The sequence below is a fragment of the Rhipicephalus microplus genome, unplaced genomic scaffold (assembly GCF_043290135.1).
Source record: "Rhipicephalus microplus isolate Deutch F79 unplaced genomic scaffold, USDA_Rmic scaffold_15, whole genome shotgun sequence".
NCBI classification, from domain to species: Eukaryota; Metazoa; Arthropoda; class Arachnida; order Ixodida; family Ixodidae; genus Rhipicephalus; species Rhipicephalus microplus.
The window spans coordinates 12808023-12822264 of NW_027464588.1; the positions used below are offsets into that span (position 1 = coordinate 12808023).

At 44.6% G+C, this 14242-nt stretch overlaps 1 protein-coding gene across 1 annotated transcript in view; it reads right to left on the bottom strand.

Annotated features, from left to right (window-relative positions):
• LOC142784774 (glutamate receptor ionotropic, kainate 2-like) overlaps nt 1-14242 on the bottom strand; it is a 117987-nt gene that overhangs the window by 20025 nt on the left and 83720 nt on the right. The gene's annotated exons all lie outside the window — the stretch shown is intronic.

Genomic DNA, 14242 nt, shown 5'->3' on the forward strand with positions numbered 1-14242 from the left:
AGCCCTCCACTACGGCGTCTCCCATAATCATATGATGGTTTTGGGACGTTAAACCCCATAAATCAATCAATCACTAAGAATGTTTTACAAACTATGCTTAGCCACGAACGAAGGTGAATTGGCGAGATAGGGCCGGAAACGTAAAACCTCTCGCGAGAGTAGCATACGAAAAAGTAAATGTTTCATGTTTCGTAGAGGCTCGTTCATGCGCAGATTGTTTCTGGTGTCTGATAATACGGTAACTCAAAGAAGTAAACGTACAAGCTAAAAGTCCTTCATAACTGAATTAAAACTGTGTTTCTTTTGACAACGCGCAGTCCCAGTAGCGGAAAAATAACATTAGGTGGTTTTCGCGTGTACTGTATCTCAGGCTACGCGTAGGGGCATTGGAGTATTGTGTTACTCACTGCTGGTGCCAAAATCGTGCGACATCAGTAGAGCCATTGTCACGGACTCGCTTTTTTTCTTGATTACGAATGACACTCATTCTTAACTACTCTGCTACAACACGCTTCCACAAGAAGATTTTGTTTGATTGATTTGTGGTGTTTAACGTCCCAAAACTACGATATGATTATGAGAGACGGCGTAGTGGAGGGCTCCGGAAATTTTGACCACATGGGGTTCTTTAACGTGCACCCAAATCTCAGCACACGGGCCTACAACATTTCCACCTCCATCGGAAACGCAGCCGCCGCAGCTGGGATTTGAACCCGCGCCCTGCGGGTCAGCAGCCGTGTACCTTAGTCACTAGACCACTGCGGCGGGGCCAAGAACAATTTGGTGCTAGCCTGGTTCTTCTCCCCTCCGCTATAGGTGGCACCACTTATCCGTATTTGAAGGAGTTTTCTGCCACTCACGTTTACGGCTTCAATTTTCTAGATCACTAAAATTTATACTAACTGCTGGGGTTTAACGTTATTAATTATGATTAACGTCGCAGTTGAGGGATGCAGTAAATTGTAACTCATGGGGTTCCTTAACGTGCACGTAAATCAAAGCACACCCATCTCAAACATTTTCACCTCCATCGATAATGCGACCGCCGCTGCTGGAATTCGATCTCGTGGCCTGTGGGCCAGAAGCCGAGTGCCTTAGCCGTTGGACCATTGAGTTGAATAGGTCACTCAAAATTGATCTTTTAGATCAAGCAGCGTGTTCGTAAATGGCGCTCTCACATTGGCTTCAATTGATTCGGCAGCTTGAGTCTGCGGATAATGGATTTAGGGAGTAGGCGTGAACGAAGGCGAATTCTGAATCTCTGTATTGTAGTGGACGTGAAACATGACTAGCGAGTAGTTTACGTTCCGTGAAAGCCAGTATAGGTTTCATAAACGCATGCGCAAGCACTGATGCAAGGTGGTATTCGATATCACAGTAACGTAAAAAAAATATCCGTATACGCTAAGAGCCCAGTACTGTATAGCATACTTCATATATTCGTGATGGAATGATCTAGCATGTAGCCTTCAATGATCCTGCAGAGTTATGCACAACAATGAGCGTAACTACGTATGTATTTTTACTTGCGCACATTCAACTGGAACATACTAAACGCGTTTAAACTAACTGCTAGGTTGTCGTTTATTGCACAGTTTGCTCGAAGCTACCGTAATTGAGAACAAAATAAGTAAATATGTGAAATTGCATGTATTTTTTTACATTACCTAAAGTGAATGGTTTATTTGAACACTGTTTTTATATTGGTCTGCTTTGCGGGTCTAAAAGTGCTTTATTTGGCGTGTTATCTGATATTCTGTCTTTTTCTTTCATTTTTCTTTCGCTTTTCTTTCCCTCACTGTTTACCTTTAAAGCATGGAGGGATGCAAACCAGAGTTTTCGTTTGCAACTATCTCACCATACATATTTTCTCTTATTTATCTCTTTCTCTCTCTAGCAGCCTTTAACGCTTTTCTTGTATATCAGTTTGCCTGCTTTTGATAGTATTTAACATGCATCTGCACTTTTTGCCCAATCGGCTGAAATATCTCATTTTGTGCTCTTGTTTTGGCAATATGATTTCCACAGATTTTCACACTTTTATCTGCCGGCTAATTTGAACTTTCACATCAGACAAGGCAATATATATATATATATATATATAAATTGTTAAGGCGTTTATTATCCGGCAATGAGCGAGAATATACAATGGCGACAGTCACAGCCAAGCACGGGCTCTCAGCGCGAGCGGCGTCTTTGTTGGGTAGCCCCACTAGAAGGTACTCAAGAGTTCGACCCATTTCAGAGTTCGGAGGCTTTGCTACAATTACCCCGGGGTCGAAGAGGGAGCCGTCTGGCGACCTAACAGCTTGTTACTATGAGCGGGGCATAATAAGCCTTCAGGCGCTCCATGTTGACGATGTCTCGCCCACGGCGGCGCATGTCCGAAGATTGTTCAACGGGTTCGATCAGATAGTTGACGGGTGAGGTGCGCTAGATGACACGGTAGGGGTCTTCGTATTTGGGACGTAGTTTGGAAGAGAGGCCAGCTGCAGAGGTCGGGATCGAGAGCCATACAAGCGCACCAGGAAGGAACGTGGGCTCAGAAGTGGTGGAGCCATGACGAATACTCTTCTGCCGCTCTTGCTCTTGCGTCGTAAAAGTATTGGCAAGCTCGCGACACTCTTCAGCAAGCCTGGCTGTCTCGGAAATAGGTGTACACTCTGATGGATCCGGCGTGTACGGGAGTATCGTGTCCATGGTGTGCGACGGGTGCCTTCCGTACAGCAAGTAGAAAGGTGAAAAACCAGTCGCGCTCTGAGGGGCGGTGTTGTAGGCGTAGGTGACGAAGGGCAGTATAGTATCCCAATTCGTGTGGTTGGCAGCGACTTACATAGAAAGCATGTCACCGAGGGTGCGGTTAAAGCGTTCGGTGAGGCCATTCGTCTGTGGGTGGTAAGGAGTAGTTTTGCGGTGGAAAGAATGGCACTCCGTCAGAATGGCTTCGACAAATTCCGACAAGAGGACACGGCCTCGATCGCTGAGAAGCTCTTGGGGTGGTCCGTGGCGCAGTATAAATCGATGCAGCAGGAAGGACGCAACATCGCGCGCAGTAGCCGCTGGGAGAGCGGCGGTTTCGGCGTATCGCGTTAAATGGTCAACGGCAACGATGGCCCAGCGGTTACTAGCCGACGTCAGAGGAAGTGGTCCTTACAAATCAATACCTACGCGCCCAAAGGGACGGTCAAGGCAAGGTAACGGTTGCAGACCAGCGTGCGACATGTGGGCTGACGGTTTACGGCGTTGGCAAATGAGGCAAGAGCGAACCACTGCCGGCCGTCGGCGTCGTAATTGCGTCGGTGTAGAAGGCCGTCACGGATGGCGAAATGGCGAGCTTGACGACGAAAGGCACGCGTGCATGGCGTTGCGGATGGATCAGAGAGCATGTCGATGAGCGGGCCGATCCAATTATCCTTTCGGTGTTCGGTAGCGATGATGTCAACATCAATGGCAGAAACAGCAGCCGAGGATTTCGAGCAGAGCACATCACCTTCAGGCAGAGGGGAGCGCGAAAGGACGTCGGCGTCAGCATGCTGGCGTCCGTTGCGGTACAGCACGCGGATGTCGTAGTCTTGTAAGCGAAGAGCCCAACGGGCGAGACGGCCTGAGGGATCCTTCAATGATGAAAGCCAGCATAGTGCATGATGGTCGGTGAGGACATCGAATGGGCGACCATAAAAATAAGGTCGAAACTTTGTAAGAGCCCACACGATCGCCAGGCACTCTTTCTCCGTGACGGTGTAATTTTTCTCGGCTCTCGTGAGCGTACGGCTTGCATATGCTACGACATGTTCAGGGAATCCGGGTTTTCGCTGCGCCAGTACAGCGCCGAGGCCTACACCGCTGGCGTCCGTGTGCACCTCCGTTGTGGCTGTAGGGTCGTAGTGGCGTAGAATGGGAGGCGACGTCAACAAATGGCGGAGCTTCGCGAACGCGTCGTCAATAGGACGTCTACCTCTCTGTGAGAAATAAATGGGCTTTTGATCTTTAAAACGGACACTCGTGTTTTGGGACAGGGTGCTGATGTTCTGATATTAACGTCTAAATATTACGGTAGTTACATGGGTTCTGTCTGCCTTAGTATAAATGTGCCCATAATAAAAACATCAGTTTAAAGTCAGTGCTCTGTCCTGTTTCTTCTGTTTCTACCTTGTCGTTCTCACACTTTTTTGTTACTATGTCTGTGTATCAACTTGACCGAGCGTTAACCTTATAAAGTTTTCTATTTTGTAGCATGTGCAGGATTGTTAGAAGAAAATCTGCAAGTTTATCCTCTAAGAGTTAGCGGTATATCTCACCTAGCGCCCTCGCAGGTCCGTTCTCGTCTTGCCGAGTGTGACCTGTAGTGAATTAATTATACATATTGCTTAAATGTACAGAAAGAGATCTTTTTCGGAAAGTTTCGATTGTTATCTCTTGCCAGGAGTACCTAAAATATTTTTTTTCGTTTACACACCGTTTTGATGGTGGCTCCTCTCTTGAGGTGGTTGCTGAAGCATCGCTGCAGAAGGAGGCAGTATTATTATACAACTTATAAAGTGTTACAATTGCATGCAGCAGAATCTGGTGTGAAAACATTAGGCACATTCTTCAAATGTGCTAGAACGTGAAGAAGGTTACAAAACATGTTTTTAAGATTTAATAGATTGGCTAGTTATGCATGCCCTTCATTTGTCATTATTTAGGTGGATCCATAAAGGTTGTACTCATTGCTGCAGGCGTCGACACCAGTCTCCTCAGCCGTATCAGGGGTATGTTCCGGTTCCGCTGCATGGCTTGGCCGAGGCTGTGATCTGCAGTGATAAAAACTTCTCTCTATGTATTTGATGATGCCACTAGTACATGAATAGTTTTAGGCGTTCTTTAGGAGTTAAAATGTCATTATGATTTTACTCAACACGAGGTTTATTTATCATAAGAAGTCACTTGCGTTACCACTTGATTGAGCACTGCTGTATGGAAGGTGTGCATACAGAAGTTTAAGGTGCCTTTTATGTTAATAAAATGCTATTTAGGCTGCGCATCTAAATGAGTGCAAGAGATATTGTCACGGAGATGAAGTAAAGGTAGAGGAAGAACTCAAGCAGCTGATAGGCACGCGAGGGTGTTAATCAGCCATTGTGAATCTTGCCTGTGGGTTTTCCCCTGTAAACGCATTTGTACAAAAGTCTCTAACCCCGTAACAATATCTCACTGGCTATGTGAATGAAATTTATACAGTCAATCCTAAATGGCTGTGCAAACGATGTGTCTGATGAAACTGTGCCTGGTATCTTTATGTTTCTTGAGCACACGCTGCATACGACTTTTGCAGCATCATTTTACTGCTACTAATGAGTGATTGCTTCATATTATTCAGCTCACTTGTATTGCATTCAGCGCTGGGCACTTGATCATAACGAATTGACTTGAATGTGTTGCCAGTGTGGGCAGAAAATGCATTAGTTTGCTTAATTGCGGCCTGTCGCTGATGAATACTTTGCTTTTTCAGAAATATTTGACGTTGTACAATAGCCACATTCACACAGAAACAATGCCTGTGCCCTCATGTATTCCTGTGTGCTTCTGTTCAGTGTTGAGTGCAGAATGTATTTAAAAAAATGCAGTGGTTTGGGCAAGCTAACGACCCAAACACCGCCTTTCAAGCACACTTGTACTTTTCATAATTTTGTAAAGTACAATCACCTAGTAATAAAAATAATGTTTCTAGGTTCAAGTCCATGCGTGTACAGCTTCAAGTGCATGCTCATGGTACCGAACATTTTTGTGCATGCTCACCTCTCGTTAGCCTCTTCTGCTGTGATGTTGCTGCTACAAGAGAACATGCAATATGTGATTATGTCAGTGCTATTGTGTGCATCTTTAGAGCATTTTCACTGTTTTGCTACAATATAAGTACTTATGCTGCATTCTTGTAATGAATATGTGATGCTTGCCTATGAACAGCCTCATGATACATGCATTAAGAGATCTCTTTAGATTTTTAGATTTTGTATTAAGCCTTCCTTCTTTAGATAACTGAGAGCCGAGAATGACACAGAAGTACACTCAATTCTCTGAATCTTACTGTTCTGTCTTCAATATTCTACTTTGTGAAGCTGTCCGCGTGCCACTTGTACGGTATGCTATATTTTTTGCGTTGTGCTGATGCATTGTGCTATGCTAACCAAAACATTTCATTTTCTGTTCAATGGAGGGTAAGAATTATACCTTACCTTTGGTCAATGACACTCATGTTGCACAGTACCCTGAAAGAATGATGCATAGAGTTATTCTTCGTAGCTGTAGCCACAATTATTCGACATCAAGACAGCCCATTGTCACCATGCATGATCACATGCATGCCCACTGTGAATTACCTCTTGGGACTTCTATGTTTATGTGCAGTGTACCTATGTGTATTGATATGTGTGTATTTATGTGTATGTATAACAGTCATGTGAATTAAATCAACTTTTTTTTTGTTTTGTACTCAATAGTCAGATAATATTGAACTTACGCAACAGGCTCAGATTCTCCTTCCATTATTTCAAGCATGGCCTCGAAATGGGGCCATTTTATTGTTGGAATGTCGGCTGCTCCGGCTCCACTTCTTTGTTTTTCACGTATCTCTTGTTGTTTCCTTTTGAAGATATCACGCAGGTTCTTAAATCGTTTCTCAACAAGGACACCTGAAAACAAAACGCTTGCTGTAAGAATGTATTGTGCATATTGTATCGCTGATAAATTTTCTACTTTATTTCAGCACAATTGTAAGCGGTCTTTATTTTCTTTGCCCAGATAATTTCGGCTGCAGCACCCTAGAAATCTGAATATCGGGCATCAAAATGAATCGCATGCCATCTAAACTTAAGTATTGGTAGGGGCTTAAACATCGCAAAACCACGACATGATTGAGGGAACCTGTAGCCGAGGGTTCCAGAAATGCCACCCACCTAGTGTTTTGGACCGTCCACCTACATGTGCACGACATCACAGCTGACGCAATGATTAGTTGCGCAAAGAGTATGTACACTGTTTCTTGAAGGTAAGCATGTCTGCCAAGCTATTGTAACAAAGAGGCTGTTTATACTGTCGGCAAATGAAGTTCACTTGCAAAAAGTCTATTTCATGAACCTGCACATGATATCTTTATCACCTTCACAGTGAAGCTTTCTAAGCATCACTGCATTGTGCAAAACTCCACAGTTGAGAATATACCATTGGTATCAGCCAAGCGCAACCGTCGTGTACAGCAGGAGCGATTGTTGTCAAACAAAAGCAAACATGGTAAATAACTTGAAAAGAAGGATGAAACTAACTAGAGTGATATGACCATTTCTGAGAGAAAGAAATGCAACAAACATAGTATATGACTCAGTGTAACACAGAGAGAGCGAGAGGAAGGAAAATATAAAAAAATAAAGGGACCAAAACATGAAAACATACCAACACTCAGAATCAGACATAAAAAATTGACTTTAAAATATAGAAACAAAGAAAACAAACAAAAACGAGGCACAGTTGGAAGCGGAGAGATATAACCTCTGGGAATAAAGGAATAATCGAAATATAAAGGCACCAATAGACAAAAACACAGGAGAGGAAAGGAGCAGTTGTGAAGAAATGAGGATTAGATATGGGCCACATTACAGAGGAATAAATTCCCCCATCTGTGCTTTCCTTCAGTGTTCGCCCAGCCACTAGAACACTGCCAAATCTTTTTTTTACGATTGTAAGTCATTTGGCATCAACAGCATGTCTGACTCCCAAATCCGCACATTTGAGAGTGCTGCTAAACATGTTTTGTATGTCTTAATTACGCGCTCCTCTATGGAGTGCACAAAATGCGCTCAAAGCAGAAGCTACTTTGCATTCTTTTTTAAAAGAGCACAACTGCAATGCATAGGCACAATTAAAGCGTAACACCCCCCCCCCTCCCTCACCGCGCACTAGATATTATGCATTGCAAATACCGCACGTTCACTAAAGCACACATTCCCTTGGCCAGATGATGACGTACAAACACAGCAAGGAGCATGCGCTAGGTGAGTTGGAAACTGCGAGCAGGATTTCGAACGTCTGAGCTTTATTATCAGCTTTACTATTTTCTGTCACGTCGATTTCGATGTTAAAAAAAGTCGCGAGAACAAACGTGCACACAACTGCGCTCGCATACATCACAGTCAATACATCTAATGCAAACTAACCATGTAACCTTGCAGTACAAATACCAATATTTTCATTGTTCATTCATAAGCAACGCCAGCCATGCAGTACACACCTGTTCTTGCTTACATAGCTACTCAAACAAAAAATCTCGGTACTTACTCGACATGCCGAACATGCTTCCGATCTCTGGCCAAGCCCGGTCCTTCTTGTCCGATCTTTAAAAGAAGGGTGCCGCTTGTCATAGAGATATGGGTACATTTTAATCGCGTCGATGAGGAGCTCGGCCGAGTACTCAAAGCTGGCCGTGGTGGCATTCGCCTGATGCGAGGAAAAATCCATGGAGGAACGTACACGTGTCGTTCGTACCTCGCGACAGTAGGCAAGCGCAACGAAAAAAAAAATAACGTACGGGGAGGCCGGATGTAAACAAAGGCTGACGTCACTTCTGGTCTTCGCTGATTGGTTGCGACTGCAGTCGCGCGACCAAAAAATCGGTCAGGAAGCGACTGGCCAAAACAGTCGCTTTGCGACCATTTGCGACCGTTCGCGACTGCTTGCGACCAGCCGCAAATGGTCGCGCGACCGCGGCTAGTCGCCGGTGTGCACCAGCCTTAACATGGTGGGGGCTCAGGTTGCTAGGAACGCGGGCGCCCGTAGCTGTTGCTATGAGAGAAGGCAGTGGACAGATCCCGATGGACGCCTGAAATAGCACGACTAAGAAATGCATTCCCATTAAAAATAATGGCAGGAGTGGAAGCTCCTACAAGGCTGTGCAGTGCTCACCCTCCAAAATTGTCGAAAGCATGCTTTTTTCTGACAGTGCCCACTTGAAGATAAAGCAGTTTTGATATCTTTATAAATTAAAGGATAGCTGTTCTGGACGAAATAACACACAGAAACAACTATGGGTGACTGAATCTCCAATGGTACTTGCCTTCAAATTACAGGCTTAATAAGGTAAAGTCGTAACACTAAGATGGGTTTCGAGCACTTTGACACCCAAAAAAGTTTATAACGCCGTACATGGGAAACGCTTCGTTTAGGATGTGCCCTTCTTGGAAGAGATTGTGTCCCCCTAGCAGTCATGTGCAGTACCAGGACGTTCCGTCTTCATACCTCTTACAATCATCAGAGACCTCTTTGCATATGCCAAAGAAAAACAGATCTCAAAAGTATATGTTTCTCTTGATTGGGCCAAAATAGAGTAGAACATGGGCATCTTTTCGCTATTTTGCGCATCTTTGGCCTCGCAGAGCACTATGTGGGACTGGTAGAAATACTTTATCAGGATCTCTCGAGCTGTCTTTATTTCAACAATGAAGTGACCAGAAGCTTCGCAATTCAAAAAGGAGTTAGGTAAAACTCTCCGTTGTCTCCGGTATTATTCATTTTGTCTTTAAAGCCTTTGATTAGAAAGGTTGCAAACTGCGGGCGCGTAGTGGATTTCCCGATGCCAGGCAAGGAAACCTCCAAATTGTCGCATACGCCGATGATATTTCGGCATTTTTTGTAACTTGTCTAGCCTTAGTACATTCCTTGACATTTTTACTCAGTATTCCTATCTGTCTGCTGCCCTTTCAAACACCACCAAATGTAAGGCATTGCGCTTTGGAGGCTTCAGAGAATTATTGCTAGGAGACTTGGAATACGTTCAAGCTGTTAAGGTGTTTGACGTTTACTTTGAGGAAGGAGATGTCTAAAAAACGACCTGGGATGACGTGATTAGGAGATCCACCGATGTCATGCCAGCAACCACTCATTTCATTCTTTCACTAACGGCAAAAGCAACAGTCATCAAGACACAGGCATGCGCTTTTGCGTTTTACATAGCACACATCGCCCTTTTACCTTGCCGAGTTACAGGACACCTCGCCTCTATGGCGGGGACCTTCCTTTGGGAAAGAAAACCAGCAAAGGTACAGAGGAAATATTTACAGCTTTTCAACAACCTTGGAGGCGCGAGCCTCTCAGACATACCAACATTCACGAGAGCGCTGGCTGCAAAAACAACACAGAAGCTCTTCGAAGACAGTAACTACTCCGGGAACAGGCTCTTGATATACTAGAACAGTACACTAAAAGGTACTTTCACGGCCAATCCGTACATCGTACCACGAGCAGAAATTCCGCTTAGGCTTTACAGAGCTGCCAGTGGCTTAAAACGAACAGTGGAATCAATAGGTTCATTCGGTCTGGAGGATGTTTCACCGCAGCAAATAAGCGAAATGTGACAAGTAGCACACTGAGCAAAAAGGAAGAAACAGCATCCTACACGAAAAAATGGAAACGATGGAGTTGCTATCGCGTACCTAACCAGGTGCGCCAATTTGACTGGTTGAGAAGATGGAGGGCATTGCCTACGCGTGACCGGTTAGCACATTGGGGAGTCGTTCCAAATGACCGCTGCCAAAACTGCGGCAAAAGAGAGACTGCCCAACATGCTCTAATTCAGTGCTTGGTGGCAAAGGGCGTCTAGCACATGGTACAACGCCTCTTTGGCTTTCGCACGCTGCGCACAGAAACAGAACGTGGGCTGTTTGTAAGACTGGTCTTTACAGTAACTTTGTACGTACTGTGGCGGTGACGCTGTTTAGCGGAAGTAAGGCCCAAGCCACATAGAGGCGCCTATGCCGCACTACAGAAGATACGGCTCATTGTGTGGAATTACCTAGATCAGCAACTGGAAACGCACGGCGAAGAGGTCTTCCTTCGACGATGGCACACACGTTTCTTCACAGTAAAAGAGGGACAGCTGAGGTTTCCGGTTGTCCCGTACTAGCAACGCGCCCTCTCTAGTACGCATGCATAAGTGTTATCCTGTAAAATGTAATTACCTTAATTCATTTTAATTTTCCTTTGGCTGGTAACATTTGGATACCCAGTGACCAGTTAGACTTTGGTGCTCTTTCATAAGATGTATAAACTGCCTTTACTTGTTTTCGATGTTTCGTTTGTGTCCGCACAAGTTAAGCGTACAATAAACTTCCCTTTCTGCAGTTTGCTGTAAACACTCTGTGTAGGAGGTCGATGCGGCCTCATCAAGTGATAGGCCCGAAGGATGGCTTTCAGCTCTCATATAGTATAGAGTAGCGAGACTCTAAATCGTTAACCACTTTTCTAAACACATTGAATGTGGGTTTTCGTGATTATATTTATCGGGACGGCTCACTGCTCTCTCATATTAGAGTACGAATACTATATATTTCTAAACACTTTCTCTTAATCACTGTGCTGTGCTTTATTCAGGAATACATTTTTGCAGAGCGTCTTGCTCGCATCTTTCGTCAGCAACGAGACCAGCGCTCCGGCGGAGTCGCTACTGGCTGTCCCCGCATAGTCAGATCGTGATGAGCAAGCCAGCCTATAACTCACTTTTGATTAAAGGTGATTGCGTGATACTTGAGCCTCGCGGTATGTGCAGGCTGTGCGCGCAATGCAGCAGAAAAGGGCGTGTTACGTTTACTGGCACAACACCCATCTGTCAACTATGTGGCACCTTCGGCCATACCTCTGAGGATGGTGTGTCAAAGTGTGAGTGGTGTAACGTGGACCACGCGACGAAAGGTTGTTTCCGGCTTCGTTGAATGGCGACACCGGAGCGTCAACATCTTCCACAACGTCGCCAGAGGAGCCCAGCAATGCTGCGGAGACGCCAAAGTGCGTCTGCAACTTCTTCATCAGGAAAATTCAAGGCCACAGGAAACGAGCAATCCTCGAACGCAACAGCTTTGAAGGAAGCTTCCCAAGCATTTCAGGCGCTGGGGCTAGGAAAACTTACCAATATTCTACCTCCCGAAATAACGAGTGCAAAAGACGAGCTCGTACAGTCACCGGTCGGCTTAGAATGTAGCGTGAAGACAGCTTCAACGAAGCAAAAAAAACACGAAGTCAAGGAAATCCAAAAAGTCGCGCAATCAAGCTGTGCACACCCAAGAAGTGACCGGCAAGGCATCTAGCCATTGTAGAAGCCAGAAACTCTCACGAAAATTAGAGCGATACCTTTTCGCAAGTCGCAGGATCGCCATCTCTGTCTCCCACAAATGTGTGTTCACCCGAGAAGCTGTCATGAACCACAAACTCGCAGAGTCGCTCCAAGCCGGGTAGCTCAAGCAGCGGAAGTAAGGTTATCACCTGCGGAACGTTCAGAAAGCCCCGAGCGAACTCGCCCAAACGAGATTGATCACCTGTTGTGGGTGAGAACTGATTGCATTTTTTTATTTGTGCTGCCCACATCTATCCCTTGCACTTCCTGTTGCCTGTATTGTTGCAATGCTTGCTTCCCCGCCTCACGATTACTATGCGTCTGTTGTTTATGATGCGCGCAAACAATCTAGTATTCCTTATGCTGCTGTGATTCATGATGAAACTCTCACGCGCCGTTATGTGAGTTCTCTGCTATTCTTGCTATGCTTTGTTATAGTACTTCCATGATGTGAGTTACGTTGCATGTTGCGTGCGTTATTCCTGGTGTTACAACTGTTGCTTATTCTGTCTGTTCTATTTGTGCGCGCGGGTAAATCTCCACGTAAGTACTTCAAGTGTCATTACGCTCATTTCATCTACTAGCACTTCACACTGGAGATGCCGTGGCTTCCCCTGAATTATTGTTTCTAAGGCGAAAACAATTGCTTTTTTTGCCATCATAAACCCAGCCACAAGAGCCCAGCAACTTTTGCATTACCACACCACGATACCAATAAACACGTTCTCTATACCAATGAGTGTGGTGACTAAGTACGGCCAGTACTAATAAACATGGTCACATCTACTAGAGCAACGAATTGGTGCAGCTGCTAGAGAAAAAGATTCCATTTGCCAGGACTGCTATACATATATGACAGCCTTAAGAGAGCTCCAGCGAGTATTTCTAGTCTTCTCCTTATATACACTGTTACAAGAAAAGCAGTCAACACACAATAGAAACAGAAGAGATAAATGGACAACATGGTTACACTCCCCCCCCCCCCCTCCTTATTGCCAGCCATCAGCCGTGTGTGGAAAAAACACCAATCAGCGCTAAGCCCAGTGATAGCCTCATGTTTGGGATAGAAAAAAATTTGCGTTGACTTATGAAAAGTAGTGAGAATACAGACTGCCTCCTTTCGTTATTTCATGACAACTGCACCTTACAAGGCGAAAACGGTAAAAATGTTTGCTCTCCGTAGCAATAATACTTGGAGAAAGTAACTGAGAATGAGGCTTGCCGTAAGTAATGAGAGGACGAGTAGGCAAGGTTTAATGTGCAACGGTGTGTAAGTTGGTACTGATCATGGTACGGCTCATGCAAACGACAAGGTACCATTCCTAAACATCCTCGTGGTGTTAGGCGACTCAACGGTATCAGTTGTATCAACAACACAGCGTGTCATGCCAGCACTCAGAAGCACACCTTGCTCTAAAATAGACATATAAATTCCCGCGAGGAATTATCAAGGCCAATGTATAAGAATGAGGACAACACACTTACTTTGCTGATTTACGCTCAAAAATTTGGCATTGTATATCTCACGTACAGTCTGCGCCATATACTGTAACGCTTCCTAACAAGGTTGGATATAAGTTATTTTCTTTCCGTTTCACTACTCCTACTTCAAGTAAACCCCTCGTTTGTGAAGATGTAGACCTCGTTGTCAAAATCACAATATCTTTGTTATCTTTGGTTTTTTTTCGAAATCATCAAATTAAAGACCTCTGCCTACTTTCCCAACAAGGTTCAGTGCCTGGCATTTCCTATTAGTTTGACTAATAACCATTCATTTGTGAAGAAATAGACCTTGTTATCAAAATCACAAAATTTAGATGACCTTTGGTTCCTTCGAACCACAAAATAAAACATCCCTACCTTTCTTTGCTTGTCTCTCTCTATTACGTCAATAGTGTTCTACTGCTAGTGGTTTGTGACGGAACTTTGAACATGTCCACAGCCGGCAAACTTACCGTTGTTGACAAGAAATGACACAATAAGGACACCTTCATCACACCTTGAGGTATTAAGTCTATTTTACATAATGTCATCTACGAGAACTTGTGGTTCTTGCGTAATATACACTAAATCAATGTCGTGGTATGAAGGGTTTAATTGTTCAAAAGT